The sequence below is a fragment of the Camelus ferus genome, chromosome 31, assembly GCF_009834535.1.
Source record: "Camelus ferus isolate YT-003-E chromosome 31, BCGSAC_Cfer_1.0, whole genome shotgun sequence".
In the NCBI taxonomy this organism is placed as follows: Eukaryota; Metazoa; Chordata; class Mammalia; order Artiodactyla; family Camelidae; genus Camelus; species Camelus ferus.
The window spans coordinates 12376417-12400163 of record NC_045726.1 but is presented as its reverse complement, the minus strand read 5'-3'; the positions used below and the strand labels follow the sequence as shown (position 1 = coordinate 12400163).

Below are 23747 nucleotides of genomic sequence, written 5' to 3'. Positions count from 1 at the left end.
TTTGTACCAAGACCATGCTGTCTTGATGACTGTAGCTCTATAGTATTGCCTGAAGTCTGGGAGAGTTATTCCTCCAGCCTCTTTCTTTTTCTTAAGTAATGCTCTGGCAATTCTAGGTCTTTTGTGGTTCCATATAAATTTTATTATGATTTGTTCTAGTTCTGTGAAATATGTCCTGGGTAGTTTGATAGGGATTGCTTTAAATCTGTAGATTGCCTTGGGCAGTGTGACCATTTTAACAATATTGATTCTTCCAATCCAAGAGCATGGGATATCTTTCCATTTTTTAAAGTCTTCTTTAATTTCCTTCACCAATGGTTTATAGTTTTTTGTGTATAAGTCTTTCACTTCCTTTGTTAGATTTATTCCTAGGTATTTTATTACTTTGGGTGCTATTTTAAAGGGGATTGTTTCTTTACTTTCTTTTTCTGTTGATTCATCGTTAGTGTAAAGAAATGCAACTGATTTTTGAACGTTAATCTTGTAACCTGCTACCTTGCTGAATTCTTCGATTAGCTCTAATAGTTTTTGTGTGGACCTTTTAGGGTTTTCTATATATAGTAACATGTCGTCAGCATATAGTGACACTTATACCTCTATAAACCATGGATCTTACATTGCAAAATATTGAATTAAAAATTGGCATTACACTTTGTTATCCTACAGATGAAGTTTGTAATTGAACTCCAACATATAGGGAAAATCATGACCCAATGACTTGTCTCTGAGCATGGTATGAGGTGGCATATTATATATATGTGGGATTAAATGAAATTAAAGAGATTATGTGTGTATGTATATATATATATATACACACACACAGTGTATTTTATATAAATATGTATTTTTTTCTAATTTAGTCCTTATAACAATCTTAGAAAAAAAGTGGTTATCTCTGGTTTAGAAATGAGGAAATCCTGGCATCAGGAAGCAGTGAAAATGTTTAACATCACACAGCTGGTGGCTGCAACTTTAAAGGCCCTCTGTTAAACTAGATTTAGTTTGTAATTATTTGTAGTCAGATTGTAGTCAGCTAGTCAGATTGTGCGGCATCTGCAGACAATTACAAAAGGCAGGGGACACATTCTTTCTGTTTTGATGCAAGGAGCTCAGTAAGTTAAAACAAGCAAGCGGCTCTGTAATTTTCTCTGTAAGCTTTAACAAAACAAAATAATTTACTAAGCACCAAAATGTCACAGGCAGTTTACTAGCCAGTGGAGATATCTTCTTTCTCTAAAAAATCAGGCCGAACGCTAGACAAACGAATGAGTGAAAATCTAATTCCTCGACTTTATTGTCTTAGAATTGTTTCAGGTTGCTCCTGGCAGTGCGAACACAGGCTTCCCCACACTCAGTAGGAAGGCCCTCCAGGGCCCAGCTTGGTTCTGTTAACGTGCAGGCTTGACTCTAAATAATGCACCAGGGTCAGGAAGCAGCCTCGGTTACAATAATTGACTTCAGGGGACCGAGGAGATTGTGCAGATTTTCACACCAACAACATGAGTTTTTTTTTCAATAAAATGAGTATCACTTGCATCCTTACATGGCTCTCACACGCCATCCTCATTCTGGATCTCAATACAAATGTCCTGTTTTCCCAAGACAAGGGGCCCAGGCCCTGACTTTTGGGACCATCTTACATTCCAAGCAAACATGGCTTCCCAGCCTTTGCTTCTGTGCACACTCCTCCCTGTAGCTCCAGGGGCAGCTTCCGCTCAGGCCATTCCCATCTATGTGCTGTGTTTCTTCTGTTCAGCACACTCCACCTTCCAGCTGACTTGGTTCCACGGCACGTCCACCCTGAAACCCTTCCACTCAGGGAATCAGGGGCAGACACACTTAATTTCACAGATGAGCGGGCCCCTCAAATGGGCTGAGCTACTGTGCAAAGTGATGACTAATGATGAGGCAATGGGTTTTGGGTTTCGGGGTGAGGCTGTCTTGATGTCCGGGGGCCGGCTGAAGAGAAGGATGTTTTCTCTCGATGGTACTTTCTACGGATATGAGAGAGCAATTGCAGAATCCCCAAAGATACACCCACCAAATGATCCGTAAAATAGTGACAAACATTATCCAAATCATTTTCAGCTCCTCTCTCATCTTCTGCATGAAGAAGAGATCCAGGCGTTTCCCCAGTGGCCCAGGCCCCATAACTGTCCCAGATTGCTAGTGACCGGGCAGCCAGCCAGCCCTGTTCACCTGACCTGGCGTCCATCCCAACAGGGGACAAGGCACAACCTGAGGACGGGAGTCAAGTCTTCCAACCCCTTCTATTACTTCTCTCATCAAAGAAATGTGTCTCCTCAATAGGACAATTTTCTGTTCTTTTCTAAACCTTTTTTACCCAGGAATGTAAAATACATCACACCTACAAAAAATGCATAAAATATAAATGTGCAGTTCAATAAATGATTGTAAAGTAAACATCCCTAAAACTACCTCCAAGGACAATTAAAGAACATTCTTGCTTTCCAACAGCACTCCACATAATGTTGTTTTTGGGGAGTGGGGGTGGGAAGAGGGGCGGGGAGAAGGTAATTTAATTTATTATTATTATTTTTTTTTTAATGGAGGTACTGGGGATTGGACCCAGGACCTCCTGCATGCCAAGCACACACTCTACCACTGAGCGATACCCTCTCCCTCTACGTACTGCTGTTAATCAAAACTCTCCCCTCTAACCGGGAATAACCCTGGCCTGACTTTGAACGGCAATCATCTCCCTGCTCTTCGTTATAGTTTTAATACTTACGTATGAACTTCCAAACAGTGTAGTTTACTTTTGCTTATTTCTGAGCTTTTCTATACATGGAACTGCGCAGTATGTATTTTTGGTCTTCTTTTGTACATTATTATGCACATTTTTTCATTATTATATATTCGAGACTCTTCACCTGCTTGGCTAACGAATGCATCGTAGACATTCATTCATTTTCATTGCTGTATAGAGTTTCCTCACATAAAATATTAAAATGGATTCATTCCCATTGATCAACATGTGTTTTTTTTTTTTCTAACTGGGCCCATTATGAATAACACTGCTGAGAATATTTTTGTACATATCCCAGTTCACTCTAAGAGTCACTAAGAGACATAAAAACATGAGCAGGTCTGAATTTAAAGCCAAAAGAGACTCTTTTAAAAGGGAATTTTCAGATCTTTTTTTTAAAACTTTTTTTATTGATTTATAGTCATTTTACAATGTTGTGTCAAACTCCAGTGTAGAGCACAATTTTTCAGTTATACATGAACATACATGTATTCATTGCCACTTTTTTTCACTGTGAGCTACCACAAGATCTTGTATATACTGGAATTTTGAGATCTTAATGCATTTTTTTCCTCTTGTTTCTACAAATATATAGTCAATCCCGAAGAGGAATGCACAGATCCCACTAATTTACTAGTCTGTTTACTAGTTCTTTCTGCGAAATGGAAGAAAATCTTTTCATGATAAGATCAGGGGAATTGGGGGTCCTAAAAGCCTTTTTTTCCAAGGGAATCCCATAACGCCAAGCTTTTAGAACTGCAATGCTACTATTTGCCAGTGACAAGACCTAGGGAAAGCAACTTGACTCCACTAAGCTTCAATTTCCTTTTATGCCAAATTCAAAAGGGAATCAATTATTATTATGCAAAAATTATGTCATGCAGAAGGCAAAGTTTTGCCATCCGTGTAGCTAGCTTATTAAAGCACTACAAAAATGCTGTAAAATAGCTATTATCCACATTTTCTGCTTTCCTGTTTCCATCTCCCAGAGTTGTTTGGAGGAGTAAACAAAATAATATAAGCTAAGTGCTGAGTACAGAGTTGAAATTCAGCACATGTTCGTTATAACTGATCTTGTCTCATCACAGTTGGTGCATTTTTTATGTGTCCAGACTCAATGCATTTTATGCCTATCCGGCCAAATCTGATTTGTCATCATATTTACTTATGTCTGATCCTTTTATTTTGATTTCTTTCAGCCTAGAGTTAAGTGTGGGAACAAGAAGCGAATAAGAAGCATAATTAATATAAAATCTAAACTGAGTTTTCACCCAAACTTGTAACTTACTTTAAAATACCTTCAGTCCCCTGATGAAAACACAGTGAAAAACGGGAATTCAGATTTTACAAGTAGGTCTTATTTGAATAAACCCCACGTCCCTGGAAAGTACCGCCTAGAGTTACGTATTGCATTGAATCTCCATTCAGGTTACTAAGGAAAATAAAGAGAACGATGTGAGGATTTTTTTTGTGGCTACATTTAAGATCTATTTTTTTCTCCATGTTTCAGGTTTGGAGCTTTAGCTCATGGTTTCCCTGTGACAGGAAAATAAGGCTGCTTCTGCGACCCCAGTTTACAAAAGACCGAGGATGAGGGAGGGAGGGACTCAGGCACTTTGAATCCATGCTTAGAAGAGGAGGAAGCTGTCAAAGAAGAGAAATGAAATAATTACAGAGCAGTTTTTGTCCCCCATCCCCATCCATCCCTGCTGGTTCCCAGCTGTTCCTCTGCTTCAGTCTTTTGACGGCCAACAAGACCATGCATCTTGCTAACAAGATGAAGACTCCTTGGGTACCATGGCTGCTGACTCAAAAGTCAGAAAGGAAAGAGGTGTATGAGAGCCATTATGCAGGGAAAATGGTTATTGGGTACAAACTGTGTATAATGCGCTGTGTGAAACAATACTAGCAAGCAGGATTAAAAAAGAAAATGAAGAATATCTATCCTCCAGGTGCCCATCCACCCTCTGCAGCTTCTAAATCTGATTTACTTTGCTTTTTTTTTTTTTTTTTTTTTTTTTTGCAGTACAAATTTAGTGTCTTGAAGCCAATCCCTTGGGCAGTTATGTCAGAAACTTTAGCTCATGTCTGTCTGAAAGACTGATTCTGGAGTGTTCTTCAGCATCATGTGAGAGCTTGCAGGAGAGACAAGAGCCAAGAGGAGCTGTGGGAATGCTGTTCCAGGATCTGGGCAGAAAGATCTCATCAGCAGAATCAGACACTAAGTTTCAACCGTTTGCACCTGGCCATGTACCAAGCCAGTCCTGTAATCACCAGTGCAACTCCATCTCCCAACCCTGGAATTAGATGCAGTACTATGTAGTCCCTGACGAAGGACCTGTCTGTGGCAGCGGTGAATTTAAAGTAAGGGAGCTGGGTGGATGGTACTGTGTGTAATCTCTCTTATTTCCTTCTGGCTGCATTGTGATTAAGTCATCCACAGTGCAGTTTCAGACTGGCTAAAGAATTTTACCAAATTCCCAACAGTTCACTAAGAAAACTGAATGTGAGTTTCAAGGGGAAGTTAACTCTGACACCAACGAAACCTCGATTTCTAATCTGAAGGCTCAGAATAATGTCCACAGCAGCAAGCTACCTTCAGATTATCAATACATCTCTATCTTTTTTGAAATTCCTAATGGACTCAGGAACCAAAATGCACCGTCTTTGCAGGGGAAAGACAATAAACAAGGGAAAATAGCACCTGGGAACTAGATGAGCCATTTTAGGAAAAGCCAGTCTTCTGTACAGTCGGCCGCTAAGCAATTTCAGTAGTGCAGCTCTGAGTCCAGAGCCCAAATACATCACTGTCTTCTAAGGGACAAGGCTTTGCAGAGTTTTAACCTAGCTGGGGGTAAGAAGTAACCTCCATAGGAATACTGCAACTATTTAAGTATTTCCTTTTTGCCAGTCACTGTATCAGGGGATTCACATGCCAAACAGCCAAGCTTCTCCATAACTTTGCAAGTAAAATTCTATGATGTCCATTTCATGTCCTCCAAACTGAGGTCCAGAGAGGCTGAATAATTGACCAAGATCACACAGTTGACAAGGGACTGAATGGTGCTGAAAATCAAATGCTGCCTCATGCCCAGTCCTGTTTCATTTATGTTCATTATGCTACTTCAACTTCTCTTCCTCCGGAGGATCATTCATTCCTTCCCTCCTCCATTCAGAAATTAGTCATTGCCTAAGATGTACCAGACCCTAATGGAATAAAGACAGTCTCTTCAGCAAATGTTGTTGGGAAAACTGGACAGCAGCATGTAAAACAATGAAGCTAGAACACTCCCTTACACCATATACAAAAATCAACTCAAAATGGATCAAAGACTTAAACATAAGACAAGATACAATAAACCTCCTAGAGGAAAACATAGGCAAAACATTATCTGACATACATTTAAAAAATTTTCTCCTAGAAGAAATAAAAGCAAGAATAAACAAATGGGACCTAATGAAACTTACAAGCTTCTGCACAGCAAAGGAAACCAGAAGTAAAACAAGAAGACAACCTACGGAATGGGAGAAAATTTTTGCAAGTGAAACCGACAAAGGCTTGATCTCCAGAATATATAAGCAGCTCATACGACTTAATAAGAAAGAAACAACCCAATCCAAAAATGGGCAGAAGACCTAAACAAGCAATTCTCCAAGGAAGACATACAAATGATCAAAAAGCACATGAAAAAATGCTCAATATCACTAATTATCAGAGAAATGCAAATCAAAACTACAATAAGGTATCACCTCACACCAGTCAGAATGGCCGTCATTCAAAAATCTACAAATGACAAATGCTGGAGAGGCTGTGGAGAAAGGGGAACCCTCCTACACTGCTGGTGGGAATGCAGTTTGGTGCAGCCACTATGGAAAACAGTGTGGAGGTTCCTCAAAAGACTAGGAATAGACTTACCATATGACCCAGGAATCCCACTCCTGGGCTTGTATCCAGAAGGAAATCTACTTCAGGATGACACCTGCACCCCAATGTTCATAGCAGCACTATTTACAATAGCCAAAACATGGAAACAGCCTAAATGTCCATCAACAGGTGACTGGATAAAGACGATGTGGTATATTTATACAATGGAATACTACTCAGCCATAAAAACCGACAACATAATGCCATTTGCAGCAACATGGATGCTCTTAGAGAATGTCATTCTAAGTGAAGTAAGCCAGAAAGAGAAAAAAAATACCATATGAGATCGCTCATATGTGGAATCTAAAAAACAAAAACAAAAACAAACAAACAAAAACAAAGCGTAAATACAGGACAGAAATAGACTCACAGACAGAGAATACAGACTTGTGGTTACCGGGGGGTGGAGGGTGGGAAGGGATAGACTGGGATTTCAAAATTGTAGAATAGATAAACAAGATTATACTGTATAGCACAGGGAAATATACACAAAATGTTATGATAACTCACAGAGAAAAAAAATGTGACAATGAGTGTGTGTATGTCCATGAATGACTGAAAAATTGTGCTGAACACTGGAATTTGACACAACATTGTAAAATGATTATAAATCAATAAAAAATGTTAAAAAAAAAAAAAAAAAGATGTACCAGACCCTGTTCTAAATGCTAGAATGACAGCAGTGAGTGAAACAGAGTCCCCATTCACCTGAATCTCACATTCTACTCATCAGTCTATAAAGACATATAAAGTAGGATATGGGGTGAGATTAATAGAATGCCACTATTGAAAAGTTTAGTTAGGAAAGGCCAATCCAAAGACATAACATTCAGCTGAGGACGAATACGGAGAGGGAGCAAGATGAGTAAATACCAGGGGGAGGAGCTTTCCAGGCAAAGGAGAAAAGACGTGCAAATGTCCTGAGACTGAAGTGTGCTTCCTACAGTGAAGGGAGGGGAAGGCTGCAATTGCTGGAGCCAAGTAAGCAAGGAAAGAGTGGTGGAAAGTGAGAACAAAGCGGGCAGTAAGGACCAACCTTGCAGGTTCTCACTGGCCTTTCTTGATTGTTCCAATGCTGGTTGACCACCCCTCCCTTCCTTTAACCACAGCAGCAGTTACAGTCCATATTCTGCATTTCCACAAATAGTGGGACTTTTGTCTCAGAAGCACGCACAACCATGTTTTTTTGTGCACTGTTCCATCTCTTGAGTGGTTCTTATCTCTAACGCCCTCACCTACAAAATCTCTACTTTGCAGAATACCGTCAAAATGGAAGATAATAAAGTGTTTTTAAATAAATAGCGCATCTAAATAAAAGAAAGAGAAAGTGCTAAATAACTCATCCCTCTTCCCTCCCTCTCTTTAGTATCTCCAGTGGCCTTCAGAGCTCTTGGGTAAATAGTGAATGTGTCAATAAATAGGATAAAGAGGTGATGATTGATCCTCCCCATTTCATACGCTGATCTTTTCTATCCCCGTTGGCATTATAGAATTTTTCAAAGCTATGGTGAGAGAACCCAATGCTCTTTATGCTCCACCTCTCAATTAATCCCCCCTCCCCACTGTCCTGCCTAATCACATATGGCCTCTTTAGGCTCATCTCCAGTTATCAGCTGATTCAAAGGGTTGTTGGTGGATTTCATTTAAATTTCGACTTTATGGGCTAATTGATAATGTCATTAAAATACCCAGTTCAGGAAAGCTGCCAATGTGTGTACTATGAATTCATCACTGGTGAACGCCCTTATTCTGCCAAGCATGCACAGAATGTATAAAATATTCAGAATGGAAGCCGAGTTGCTCACGTAGCAGAAAATATCCCAGCAGATCTGCAGCTCAGTACAGAGCAGCAGGCGGAGACACGGGCCCAGAAAGCTCTAACAGCCAGGCCTAGTATTTCTACTTATGGTAAAAGAGGAGAAGAAACTCTTGGCTGGGCTTAAATCATGACCTGAAATCTAGGGACGGTGAGAGGCTCAGTGAGTGGATGTGCGTATCTTACCCACGAATGTGGCAAGAGCCTTAACAACTGCTCTGCAGTCCCTGTGTCCCTGTTGGGACCTGATGACTCTGTTCTCAGAGGGAAGGCTGTCAGTTACCCTATTTCACCCCCAATCGTAGCCCCTCACAACAACTAGCCATTCTAACGGTCTCCACATCCTGTGGCCAAGCCTTATAGATCACGATCTTCACACGACAAGCATTAGGCTAGTGAGCTGCCCTTCTGTCTTTGTGCCTTGTGGCCTTTCTCTCCAGACGCGCCATATGGCCGCTGAGAGACCCGTGCTTTCAAACACTAAGAGCTATTCTCACGGTGACGTACAAGCGGGTGGTGGACATGCTGGAAATCCCGCTGCACAGAAGCAGCCAGGGTAGTAAAAGCACCTGTGAGTTACGGTTTCTCCCAAACATGCCAGAAACCCTTCCATCCTTCCTTCTACATTGGAATTCCTTCCTGTCGGAACCTCCTCGGAAGTGAACAAGTGAGGTTTACTCTTAATTAAAAATAAGGATCGGCACTGCAGGTGCACCTGGGGTAGGTGTTCCAGCAACTCACATTTGCACCAGGAAAAAAAAAGTCACAGTCCCCTCTCCCCAGGCGGTGAGCCTCTCTGTGCAATCAACAATCTGCGACGGCAGATGGTTTGCGCTGGTTCTTCAGCTACTGCTAGTCGAAGACGACACCCATTAACTGCAGCAGAGCATGGCTTAGAAATGCAATCTTTAAAAACGGGCAGAGAGAAACAGAGGCAGCTGTGGCTTCTAGAAACAACGATTTCTATTCAAGTGTTTTAATACCCACTCTTTTAAACTCTCTAAATTATAAGATGCGCAGGAGAACCAACAAACAGAACTGACGTTGAAGGTAAAAATGGAGCCCACGTGTTTAACACTTCCTGCCTCTCAAATCTCATTCATATGATAAAAGGAATGTAAAAATGTATCAAAATCCACACCTGTATTTCAAACCAGGAGAAGTGTTCACACGTGCAAACTTTCAAGAGATTTCTGCAAGAAACAGTGCTGGCAAGACCATGGTAAGGTGTCACCTGACCGGGCACCTGCAGGCAGGGAGTCTGGGAAGACCCCACGGGCCATTAGGGCTAAACCAGGAGCCAATCCATGATCCACGGACTTATGTATCCTTGTTTCGGCTGGCCGCTCATCTGGTAGAAAGCCAGGTCACGTGTGAAAATAAGATTATCACAGAATGACAACTATCCCCTCTTCCTCTGTTGCCATTATCACCGCCCAGCTCTGCATTTCAGAGATTTTGCAGCAAATCTTGAAAAAGATGACCATCTGGCCATTTTTTATTCAACCCTTGACAGGTTTCTGAGAAATCAATAAAAAGTAAAAAGCATTTCTTAATTCATGCATAGGCTATACTGACATTTATAAAAAGTGCTTGGGCAATTGCATTTATATTCATGCGTGTGTGTGAATGTGTATGTATCAGCCTTTTTGGAAACAGGCATCTAACAAGTTCGTACAGCATGTTTTGCCTTTAATATCCCAGGGCTGGGATGGTATTAGTCTTGGGGAAGGATATTTAGAGGTACAGGGTGCACGGAGGCAGTGCTGACTCTGGATCCTGAGTGACAAAGGAGACCAGGTGTTGTGTCGTTTGAGGATTTACTGTGTCCTTATGATATGGGGGCTCCTCAAGGCCAGAGCCCAGTGCAGGGTTGCTTCCTGCCCAGGGTTACAGGCAGTACTTCCCACGTGACTGAAATGGGAAACTGAAATATTGTCAGCATCTTCACTTAGTCAATTAGGAAAATGAGCCATGGAGAGAGGAAGCTTCGTGCCCTGGTCACAGATCTACCAGGGGACAGATCTGAGATGCGGGGAAGCATGCAGGCCGGCTCTCCCATGTTTACATGACCTCCCAAAATATCTCTGTGTTTCAGGCCAATACATCCAACATGACTTGTACTTAGTGCAATCCAACATTCAGCTTTTCTGAGTTAAAATTCTGAAAATTCAGAAAAGAATTTATTGCACAGCACAGTAAATTTGGGTGGCTATTACACCCACTCTACTCTGCAAATCAGTAATAAAGGGGAAAGAATTGTGCATCTATCTTGTCATTCCCACTAGGAACCCTATTACCAGTCCCAACTGCCCTAATCAATGAAGGAAAATGGAAACAAATCAAGAGTTTTCTTCCTTGCCGTCTGTTTGCAAATACCTAGTCAAAAGGAGAGACTGCGGCTTCAGACGGAGACAATTTTTTCTTTTCTTTGTCCTTTCTCTTCCTTTTTTCTTTCTCTTTCTTTAAATTAAAAAAAAAAAATTGCCATTCCAAAGTATGTCTTTTGCAGATGCTGCACGATATCATAGCAGAGAAATCACTCTAGAGGGAGTCACTTACCCATTTTCCTCAGGACCAAAAACAAAAGTAAGCAAGTTGCAAGCAGAAATTAATTTATGCTAATATCTTAAAACCCTGCCAAACTGTTTCTTGCTAGCTCCATTAACATTTAGGATCCGGTCCATAAATCAGAGTAATATATTCTAGCTGTATAAACATAAATTTTGGTATTGATAGAGTCATTGAAATTCTCCAAGATATTTTAAAGATTGCTTTCATATTAATCTGCTAATGAAAAGCAAGGTGACCGGAGTATCGTTAGATTGATCAATGTCTGCTACGCACAAAGAATGTTCAAAAGGAGAAGATTCCACGGGAGTAGAAATGCTTTCTATGACCTTGGTCAGGCTTTCAGCTCTTAATGGATATTATTGTTCTAATGCCAAGAAAATTCCCAACAGGAGGCGAGGGTATAGCTCAGTGGTAGAGCGCATGCTTAGCATGCACAAGGTCCTGGGTTCAATCCCCAGCACCTCTGTAAATAAATAAATAAATAAATAAATAAATAAATAAATAAATAAATAAATAAATAAATAACCTAACCCCCCCCCAAAAAATTGTTTTTAATTCCCAAGAGAGAGAAACTGTGAGATATTTGTAAATTATTGTCACAGGCAAGGTTTGGGTATCACGCCAACCTCCCCATCAGTCTCCTTGTACATTCCTGGCACACTGGCACATCATTTCCTCGATTCTGTTTCTGTTTCACGCCCACTAGTATTCGTAGCTTACCTAACTCATTTCCCAAGTTAGCAAACTTATGTTAGTGACTAAAAGCGATGGAAGAATATTCTGCCGCTGCTGTGTTTGTAATTCAGCGTGGGATTCCTAAATGCACTGAAAGCCATAGGTTTCAAACAGTGAAAGTTCAGATATTGTAGCAAGTTAAAAACAGGAGGCCAAGAAGAAGGGAAGAAGGTAAGGAGCCTTCAGTTTCCTTCAGATCACCCGAGGTGGGGCCCCGTCCCACTAATATGTCAGGCAAGCCCACCCAGTACAGGCATTAAGAACCGTGGAAACCACAAGTGTTAACATTCTTGCCTTCGTATCTCGTTATCTCCTGTTCCCCTGGTTACTGCAGTGCGTGACATCACCAACTGTACGGAAACCTACAGCGCTCCTGAAGATACTGTTGTGTGAATAGCGCAGATTGAATTTCTGTTTTAAAGCCACTTTCATGGACATGAAGATGTTTAAGACAAACTCATCCTGTATTTAAGGTTTATGATAGCAGTATCATCCCCTTCTCGTGAGAAATGACATTCACAGATTGCTGAATGCTGCATTGGGAAGAGACTTCTTAAGAGTTGGTCCAGTTCACCACACTTTCCCACCTCCCACCTTGATTTTTATGATGAGGAAACTGAGAGGGAAAAAAATGTAAAGAAGTAACAGCATCCTGATAATTCTGATCAACCACAAGAAAATGAAAGGGAGAAACTGTCTCCTTGCTGAGGAGAGGAGTCAGAGATGACTTACTTCAGATGTTCTTCCTAACATCACAGAGCAACCAAAGGACTCAGGAGACCAACCAGGGAAATTGAAAGAGAGACAAGGCAGAGCATGCCAAGCTTAAGTGCCAAAGGTTCCCAGAGGATCGGTAAGAAGGGGACTCTGGGAATGGGAGAGGGTACAGAACAGAGATTAGGCAGAGGGACAGAGGGAGCCCAGCATCTGTCACCTGAGTCCCTGTTCCATGCTTCCAGGTCTGAATGTTCTGTCCAGGGTGTCCCAGTGACAGGACAAGTTTTTCTCTCAATACAACTAGTGAAATAGACAAGCATCTTACCGGCCAGGGCTCCAGGATACATCCCAGAAGGGATGTGAGGAAGGTTCCCAAACTTGCCTGGTCTTTGGAATTACCAGGGATCCCATCTAAAACACGTATTTTTCAGCCTGTGTCTTGGAAATGGTGATCCAAAGGCAAAGAGGCACCAGGGAACCGGTGATACCAACGATCAGACGGCTGGGGACACATGGGGGTAATGAAGCCGAAGGGCTTTCTGCTCAGAGGGGATACTAGCAGGCAGGGATGCTATCTCTATGAAACTCATCTGTCAGTTAGAGAGGATAATGAGAGCAGTGCGTGTTAAATTGGATCCTATAAGTAGCTTGTGGTTGTGCGCATAGGTGTGACCTGCACCCAGTAATTATCAGCATCGTCCGTATCTGTTTGTTTCCCTAGCAATACTTCCAGATTTAAGGTTCCGTGCACCATGGGAAACTCTCAATTACAGTACCAGCCTACAGTAAAAAGAACAGTGCTGAAACATCTACTGGACGATAAACCAGAATCATTGAGATATGACTGCAAAAGTGAGACTGTATTTGCTAAGCACAGAAGATGGACAAGAAGTGACTATTAGACTAAAATATAATTAGCCATCTTCGCCTCTGGACTGGGATCTATGCACTTGGGTGCCTACTTCTGCCTCATTTCATCCTTGACTTTGCTGACGCCTCTTGGTGTGACATCCACCTGTCAGAATTCCTTGTCGGCTGACTTTGGTTTGGTGTCGGGGAGTAATACACATATTAAACACTGCTTCATCCTTAATCCAGGAGTCCCTCCAACACTCCTACTTTCTACCGCCACTTGTGACTCCAGCTTTTCAATTCCAAGCTTTCATCCTAAAATAAACTTTGCTGAGGGTGATAGCGGAGTAACAGATACTAAACATAAATTGAGCTTTAAAATGGTAGCTACCTGTGTGAACAAGATTTCAGCTTCTTCCCCTCAAAAGACCTTACATGGGATTACTCTAGGTACAAAATGATAACTCAAATGAATGAATGTGTCTTAGCTGAATTCACCTCCTATAAGAAGAGCCTGGGGGATGAATCACAGAGATGTTTCCGTGCCTTGGGATTATGCTGCCAAGATTTCCAGGAATACTCCTTTCTGCAGCTGCCCAGGGACTGAGAAGTGTGTGCAACAGAAAACGAGGGGACTCGTTTAAGGATTTCTGTCTACATTCGTGTCTAAATAGGTTACCGTCCCCTCTTCACAAAGACTGGGTAGGGTACCCGCAACTCTGCTCAGTTTCGTTCTACCGTTACCGCACCGTAGGCAACATCTCCTTTTGAAGCATTTGTTTCTAAAAAATTCTTCTCGATCACGATGTCCATTTTTGCAAGTTAGTAAATAAAACATAAGGAGCCCTGATAAGAATCTGAAAGGCAAAGAAGTCCCACACACCCTTTAAAAAGTTAAAAACAAAACTACCTGACAGGTGAAAACGCCCAAGGAAAGAGAGAGAAGGTTTTGAGAAGAGGTTTCTATCAGGTGGCCCTAAGCTACCATGTATGATACCTTTATAATTTTCTTCTCACCTACTTTGTCTCCTTATTTCTCTCTATTCCTTTTCCAACCAGTTTTTTCCTGCTACCTATGGGGTGCCATTTAACTTGGAGTTGACAATGACAGTTGGACTGAAAAGTATCAGGAAGGGGGTAAAGAAGGAAGGAAGGACAGGAGGGTTTCAACATATATCGTGTACCTAGCATGTTTCAGGAACTGTCTGATGGTTTCTGGGCACATCCAGGCATTTCATCCTCACAGCCATCCTGTAATACAGGCAAAATGGTCTCCATTTGGCAGGTGGGAAAGCTGAGGCTCAGAGAACTGTGACTTATCTGATGTCACAAAAATTGTGAGGGAGGTTGCAGAGTCTTGTCTTCTAAATCCAAGTTCAGCTGCTTACATTTCATCAGACACAATTGGCTTCTTAAATGACCCCTGCCTTTTTCTTTCTGGGCAACAGAACCCCAGTTTTGTTCAGGAGCCACTTCTCAGAGAAAATTATTCTATCCCAGATGAGGCATTACTTTGGATGAGTCTATGCCAGGTAGGCAAATCCCAGCTTTCCTGTCATGGTTGGTTTTCAAGGGTGTGTGGTTGACCCAGTTCTGGCCAATGAGGTATTTGAAAAAGTTTGCTTTTCAAAAGAGATTTCTGAAAAAAAGTTTCTTGCTCTTAAAAAGTGAACCAAGATGATAGTATTGTTTCATCAGATATTATTGTAATGCCCAGAACAGTGGCAGCTATAGTTTGACCATGAGGCTCAAGTCTAAGAACAAAGGCAACACATGAAGGAAGACAAATCAGAAAGTGAAAAGAACCCGGGTCCTTACTAACCTTGGTCATCGAACTACTGAGTTGACCAGACATGAAGCTGCCCTGCTCTGGGAGTCTTGTGATGTAGAATAATGAATACTTCTTATTATTTAAGACATTTAGAGCTGGGTTATCTGTTGCTTACAAATGAAAGCATCATAACAGATAAAAGCTGCATTGTGAGAGAGAGAACAGATGAAGTACCACCCCAACCTGGCAGAGAACCCCATGTCAGATTATAAATAATTAAAATGGTACGGAAATAAAAAGCCACCTGCAGGAGAAAGCATGGGTATGCACACACGTACGATGCCAAAGAAACATCTGAATGACACTCCAGAGCAAAATGCTCTACAAATGTTAACAGATCATCTCTCTCCTCAAGTCTCAAAGTCTTATGAGTCTTCATCACACTGGCTGCACGTTGGGACCAGAGGCAAGCTTTAAAAATACCAAGTTCTGGGACACCCCCAAAGATTCTGATTCAATTGGTTCTGGGTACAGCTTGGTCATTGTAAGTTTTAAAAGCTCCCAAGGTGGTTCTAATACACAGGCAAGGTTGAGGATCACTGTTCGATAAGCTTTGGCAGTAAACAAGCAAATGGTATTGTTTCAAAATGCTTGGTTACCCCAGGAGACAACCCAGGCTCGGCCACACCATACTGTATAGATCTGTATTCCCTCTTCCCAAAAATATGTCAGTTTTTCAAGGAGCAGAGGTGGGGACAGAAGCAGACTGGAGCAGAAGGCAGAGCACAGAAGGCCAGGGCACTCGGAGTTCTGAGAAATGAGCCTCTAGGCAGTAAATGAGAAGGAACACTGGCTTACCAGCCAAAACATCCAGGCTTGACTGCTGGGCTGTTCAGTTACCTGGGATCTCAGGAAATCACCTGCTGACTCCAGGCAGCCACGTCCTTATGGGTAAGACAGGCTTAATTATTCCTCTACTTTGGCTCCTGGGTGTTGTGAGGGTCAAATTAGATTACGATGAGATGTTTTGTAAATGGCAAAGCATCATACAGTGTGAGGTTTTGTGCTTTGTGAATAAACAGGAACTAACTTTAATAGTTTCCAGACTATCACCCACTAATTACTCTAGGTTTGAATCTCTTTTCAATAGCTCAGGTGTTCTGGGTCTTTCCCACTCTTGCAGAATCTCTTGCCAAGCTTTCAGGAGTCACAAAGACCCACGTCCGACTCCCAGCACCAACTGTCCAGGGCAGGGAACAGCCATCAGTACTTTTTAAAACTCCTCTTTTGTTTCTAATGGGCAGCCGATGGTCTCCAAATCCAAATGCATCTAAATAGCAGTTTTCTGTTGATTTGTTTGCCTTCTTAACGTTCAGTGAGCCCTCAGCCCTGACCTGCCTGTTGGAGATGAATGAGTCAGAGGCTGGGGCAGCCGCAGTCCCCACCGTCCTGCAAAGAACGGCTCTAGGAAGCCGCCTCCGGTGCCTTGCTTGCTCTCGGCCTGCCTTACTCTCCTCTGACTCATCACCCCCCCACAACAGCCCTGCAGTCAGGTTGCGGCACATCCTGGCCCAGCCACAGATGCCTCCTGCTTGGTTTATTCCATTCACAAGCTCTGCTGAGACAGCTCTCACCTGAGCCCAACACGACGTGTAAATCCTATCCGGTTACCACCTGCAGGTCGCTTAGTGGCCACTCAGCAGCAGTAGAGGGAGGGAGAGAGAAGAAATCTTTCTTTCCCGATGCCCCGTAGTCCTACATGCTGTTGCATCTGCTTCCTTAAGAAACCATTTCAGACTCACGGTAAATTCAGAGCATTAGAGGATTAAACCATCTTAAGGGCGAACAGATCAATTCTTACCCACACAGGCGTCTCCTGCAGAGCGCACCTGTGAAAACTCCCACATCCTTGGGTGCCATTTTTCACTTGAATTCTGGATAGATGGGCAGGTCTTGAAAGGAACTCGTGCAGCACTCACGCACGGAAGATGCACCCTGGAGGACCCTGTGGATGGACAGGGAAGACAGGGACCCTTAGCCCTGCAGGACTGAGAGGGGACTTCCCGATGCCCCGCATCACTGTGGCCCAGCTATTCTTGCCAATACTCGGGCACTCTGTCTCTTCCTCCTCCCTGGGCTCATCAGTAGGTTTCATTTTAGTGTAATTATCAATATTCAATCATTATCTCCCTCCCTAGACTGTGAGCTCCTAGAAGGTAGAACATATATTTGATTCATATTAGAGTCTTCAAAAGGTCTATTGCAGTCATTGGCTCTCAGTTAAAAAAAAAAAAGTGTGAATGGGTGGATGGTGCTTAAATAAATACAACAGTGAACAATTGGGGCCAGTCAAGTTGTTTTCTCATACTACCATAAAAGCAATAGCTACTCGTAAGAGTTCAGTGTTCCCTGATGAGTAGAGGAGTGGGAAGGGAGAGGATCTGAATGAGTAAATGAGGAAGTTATGGCTGTCTTTAGATGAGCAGTTTCTCTGACTGCCACTCTGACCACATCACACCATCTCATCAACCAGCCAGTCCTCTGCCTTTTTACTTATCCTTCCCATGTGATGGATTTTGCTTCACAAGGAGTTTCTCTCGTGGGCTTCACTCAGTTCCCTACCAGTGTCCACTGGGATCCAGTGCAGGCTTCCACCACAATCAAAAATGCCAGCCCCATCCTCAGAGAAGAGACTGTTCTGGGTTATGTTGTGTTTTCTTTGCTGTCTTCTATTTTCCCCCTGTTGAGTTGCAGCATGATTAGGTGAGAGCTGACAAAATCTCTCTGAGACACGGCGAGGTCGAGGCTGAACCTGGGAGCGGGTGCTCTGATCTCCACTGTCCTTGCACAGAGGCTGGGGACCCAGTTCCCAGGGGAAGGAGATAAGTTGTGCCCGGACATAAGTTCTCATCCAGAGTTTTAAACGTTGTAGGATTTCCTAGGTAAGGAGCCCATAATACTACATGTCAAACAGTAGCCTTCTCCTATTTCCGATCCGCAGTTCCTTTTGCAGAAGAATAGAACTGTGCCATTTTGTTTGGACATCACTTTACTTGAAAGGTTTGCTTTTTCTGGTGAGTTGCTGAAACAGCAATGTTAAGTCTGAAGGAAATCTGGTACTGTCCTGATTTTTTTCACTCACATCGGTCTAATCAGGAAGCAGTTTCTGGGTGTTCTTACCCCAAGATGGCCCCAGCATGGACATTTATTTCAATTCACTTACATCACGACTTTAGTGGAAATGGGGTCATTAACAGAGCAAGGCAGAAAGATGCAATTCCAAGGCCAGAGACTGATTCAATTCAAAATTAATTAACACTTATTCAGCATTTACTAAGCTTCAGGATGTTTCTAGCCACATATTTTATTTAATCCTTAGACAAGTTCTGTGGTAGACCCTAGTATATCCAGCTGACAGATGAAAACACTGAGGATCATATGATATAATATGACACACTTATTTCTCATAAAGTGCAAATGAGACAAAATGATACTTGCCGTAAAATCACAAACATGTACAGTGAGAAAGAAACAGGACAACTGTGGTTATTTCTGCCTGACAGAATTGTGAATTCTAGTCGTTTTATCATTTGTAATAGCATGCTTAGCATGCATGAGGTTCTGGGTTCAATTCCTAGTACCTCCCCTAAAAGTAAATAAACCTAATTACCTCCCACCAAAATAAAATAATTAAATAACACAATAATAAATTATTTATAGTTTCTGCCCCCACTTAAATAACCTCAGTAATATATATTATTTTTTAAATGAGTAAAGAATATGTATTTTTAAAAGGAAAAAAAAAAAAAAAACTCAGAGGCAACAATTGCCCCTGATGCGTTGCTAGTTAGCTGCTGAGCCAGGATCTTAAATTTTCAGATAGAAATCTTTCCCCTCTATTCCCCTAGGTCTCCAGACATGAGGCTGTGCTGAGCCCAGACACAGGAACACACCACCTTGGACATGGCCTGCCCTGACACCGCTGTTCTTTAAGCTCTGGGATCCTGAAGCAGATGCAAACAAACAAAACAAAAAGAACAGGGGAGTAAGAAATGAGCAGGAGAACAGAGCATGTCTGGGCAGGACCCAGTGGGAGGGGGGTTTGGACTCACAGGAAATGGACTAGAGCCATCACCGTGGTCTCAGAGAGCTTCTGAGACTGTCACCTGCCGTGTGTTTCCCTTTTGTTTCCTTAAGCTCTCACCACCAGATTCCCTGTCATCGTGGCAGAATTTCAAATCTAAACACTCTTCCCTTTCATCCAGGGTCACTGAGTCATGATGTTGGTATGCGCCATTCCGAGCACAAACTCGCTTCCAAAGTACACTCTGGAATGAATTGTGAGCTCAGAAATGAGGGTGGAGCTGAAGAGCGTTTGAGAGGCGCTAACGTCATGTCGGTGGCTGCTGGTCTGTTATGGCTGGACAGGGCTGACTTTGACAGAGTGTCTGGTTTTCTAAAACTCCATGCTAGACTACATTACCTTATTTTGTCAGCCTTCCAAAATAAGCATTTTTGTCAGATGAAGCCATAGAGACCTCGAGAGTCTCAGGGACATTTTTGACTTCATTCAGATCATTCCTCTGTCCAAAACGATTCAAGAGGGCTTCAAAGGAGACATTTAAACAACGTTGGTAGTCAAACCGAAATTTAAAAGTCATAGCCACACAAAAAATAGAAGGAAGTAGATAATCCAACCTGGCAAGCTGAGGTACTGGCTTCGAGATACAAATATTATCCTGATCTTCTCTGCAGTTGGGACAAAAAGGTAACTATGGGCAATTAGCTCATTCTTATTACTGGAGCGCAGTGGCAGGTGGGGATAAATGCCATTTTCTCGGAGAAGCAGAGTTCTGTCACCCTTGGTAGTAAAGCCTAAATGCAATTCTTTATCAGAGACATTAAAAATTGGCAATGACCTTGACAACAGATTTCACAGCAGATTTTACAGCAAATACACCAAAATGAATTTCATATGGCTTTTTTTTTTTAAGCTACAAATGACTTTTAAGCCACAAATTATTTTAAAGTTATAGGGACTTATATTTTTCTTACAGGGGCTACATCATTAAGGTCTCACAAAAACTCTATGAAGTAGTATTTATCATCCCATTTTGCAGATTAAGAAATGGAGGCTCGTTAAAAAAAAAAAAAAAGAAATGGAGGCTCAAGGAGGTTACATAGTTCTCCCAACATCACACGGCCAGTAATTGACAGAGCCTGGGCTTGAGCTCAGCTTTGACATCTTAAGTCCTGAGGATAAGATGCTACACGACAATCACATGATTTGGCAAATTTTCCAAAATGTGGTCTTCCAGTGGTCTGACCTGAGCCAACAATAAAACTTAGATCCCAGAAGTGAACAGACAGTATACCACAATTTTTTTAAGTTACTTCTCTTCGCTAGATTTTTGATAAAATCTAAATAGCCAAGGCTTAGAGATCATACTCTCGGAAAAGCCTCTGGTTGAGGATACCCTAAAAGATTGACAGGTAGACCTCACTTCCTTATGCTCCGCTTTATTGCACTTCACAGATATTGCAACTTTTTTTTTTTTTACAAATTGAAGGTTGTGGCAACCCTGCACCCAGCAAGTCTATTCGTGCCATTTTCCCAACAACATTGGCTCACTTCTTGTCTCTGGATCACATTTTGGTATTTCTCTCAAGATTTCAAACTTTTTTTTTTTTATTACTGTTCTATTTGTTGTGGTAATTTGTGACCAGTGAGCCCTGATGTGACTACTGCAAAAATAATATGACTCGCTGAAGGCTCAGATGATGGTTAGCATTTCCAGCAATAAATCCTTTTTAATTAAAGTATATATGTTGTTTTTTAGACATAATGCGGTTGCACACTTAATAGATTACAGTATAGCATAAACATAACTTTTATACGCCCTGGGAAGCCAGAAAATTCATATGACTCACTTTATTGCAAAATTCATTTTATTGCAGCAGTCTGGAACTGAATCTGCAGTATCTCGGAGGTCTGCTTGTACCTAAGGTCATAGAGTTGGGTTGTGGACCAGCCAGGTTAAAACCCGGCCCCTTGACTATTGCAAGTCACAGATCGTTCCCTGGAATCAAATCAGTCTCTCCCCATCTATTGTCATAGTTCTGGAGGTTGAGGGATGTGTCCCAGATATTTACATAGAAGTTTAATCTGATATAAAGTAGTCCTCATGTGCCTGGGGCTTCCCAGGGTGCTGAGATGATTAAATCCAGAGAGAAGCAGCAGCCAACAGGAGAGGATTATGTAACCAATCCTGGATCAGGTGTTGTGCTGCAAGTGAACTGAGGACACTCTCCTCACGAGACAACTGGAAGGGAAGCTTTGCAGGGAGATAAATTTCCATAGCTTCAGTATTCTCTGTCTTCTTTTCCCCACAGTGGTTTACACCCCTTAACACCTGCGTCGCAGTCTCAGCGGCACTCCTGAAGCACTAACAAATGCTTAATGAGCTCAGCCATGACTCATTCCAATGGCTCCCAGAGTGAACGGTTCGCTGGAAAATGTTCCACAAAGGTAATACTTTCCGAAAAATGAAGAAGATTAGAGCATAGTCCACCGAATCACACTTAGTTACCATAGGCAAAAATGTGTATAATGCCAATAGGTACAATTTCGTGTAGCAAAGTAGCTTATCATAGGGATTAAAAGCACACACTTTCGAGCTGGATAACTCTTATGCAGATGCCTACCCTGCCAGTGACTGGATTTGTGAAGGTGGGAGGTAATTCTTCCTGGACTTTAGTTTTCTCATTTATGCAGTGTAGTTAATAGAACTACATTGTTGACTTTTTCCAAGTATTCAGTTTATTATTACATATAAAGCCATTAGTAAGCATGTGACATGAAGTAAGCGTATAATAAAGGTTAAGTATAATGATTATAATGTGTAAGGAACTGAGGAAAGAGCTGAAAGAGTCCAAGATTTATATAAGAGTTACTTCTCATTCTCAAGGAATGAATTTAAACAAAATTCAAGTGAAAAAGTAATTAGTTTTCATGAGGGTGTATCAGCTAGTTTTTGCTGTGTAACAAATCATTCCCCAAATGTAGTGACTTAAAAACAGTAACCTCCTTTTAGCACAGATTTGCAGTTCTGCTTGGCTGGGCTGGGACTGACAGATTTCAGCTAGACTTGCCCATGGTTTATAGACAGCTGGTGGGTTACCTTTGGCTAGCTAGCTTACTATTGTCTCTTCTTGGATAGTCAGGTCTATTGAGTCCTTTCTCCCCATGGTTTCTAATCTTCCAGCAGGCAAGGCCAGGCTTGCTTTCACATAATAGTTGGAACATTTAATAAGCAGGATAAAGGACAAACCTCAAGACACAAGCAACTTTCAAGTCACTAGTTATATCAAGTTTGCTCTTGTCCCACTGGCCAAAGCAAGTCACATGGCTGAGTCCATAGCCCATGTGGGATAAACACCCCCCACCAAGAGTCTGGACAGAAGGAGGTGTTAACAAATCAAACATTACTGCAACCAGCACACTACAGTGAGGAGCAGACAATATTTCATGGAGGAAGTTGCACTGAGCTCTAGTTAGGAATTAGCAAAACTTCAACAAACAAAAATAAAGAGGGTGGTACTCTTTGTACAAAAAGTGTATGAACTGAGATAAACTGGGATAAGAATGTATAGTGCGATGTTGACTGAAAATTTTCAAGGGGAAGGAGGCGAGATGTGAGTTCTAATGGTCACCTCTAGCTCCAAGCTCCTCTTTCTGTCAAGTAATTTCCACTTATGGAGTGTCTCCCACCTACTCACTCCATCCCTGTTGTACCGTGCATCATTCGAGAAATAGCACCCAGCCCCCTCTGTGATCTACAGAAACACACAAAGAAGAGTCCTGTACACCAAAGGTAGAATAGACTTTAATGAAGAATTATGAAGCAGAGGTGAGGGGTCTACCTTGCAGAAATGCAGATAACTTCCAAATGAAAGTTAAACACCCTTCTCTTAAATATCCCTTAGCTCGTTCACCATTGGACAAAGTTCCCTCACAAAGTCATCCCACGCTGCACCCCGGTATCAGGCTCCTCATTTCCTCTCCCTTCCTCTTCTTCTCTCACCCCAAATACATCTCAATGTGGCCTTTTCCATCTCTAATTCCAAATGTAGCTCTGTCCTTAACATTTTCTTGGATTAAAAACCATCAGAATTCTCAACACAAAAGATCTATAGTTTAACAGTTTCCACTCTTCTGAGAGAGCAGTTGTGTGTTTTTATTCTTGTTCTTAGATATAGCTTTTTATTATTTTATGAGCATTGTGTTCTCTTTTTATCAAAGGAAAATTGGTGCTGGCACCACCACCAACAACAACAAAAAAGCATCATAACTGGATTTAACGTGCTGATATATTCAAAACCATATAAAAGGCATTTCCTGAAACATCTCCCAAAAGGTCTTCCTCTCTGATCTAAGTAAATTACAAAAAAAAAAAAAAAGTACTGTTCCTAAATGCTCCTGGAAAAGTCTAGAATAGCAGAATGAGAGGTTGGTGACACCTTCCATGTTATCTGCTCAGAACTGGACTACTGTGGGTAACAGCCTAAAAAGATGACCTCTGGGGAC

The 23747-nt window shown here is 41.9% G+C and overlaps 1 long non-coding RNA gene across 1 annotated transcript in view; it reads right to left on the bottom strand.

Annotated features, from left to right (window-relative positions):
- The window catches only part of LOC116660752, a 45593-nt gene extending 28364 nt beyond the window's left edge, over window positions 1-17229 (bottom strand). The window contains exon 1 of the long non-coding RNA XR_004316363.1: window positions 17022-17229. This is a non-coding gene — a long non-coding RNA (uncharacterized LOC116660752). The remainder of the gene's footprint in view (window positions 1-17021) is intronic.
- Window positions 17230-23747: the final 6518 nt, after the last annotated feature.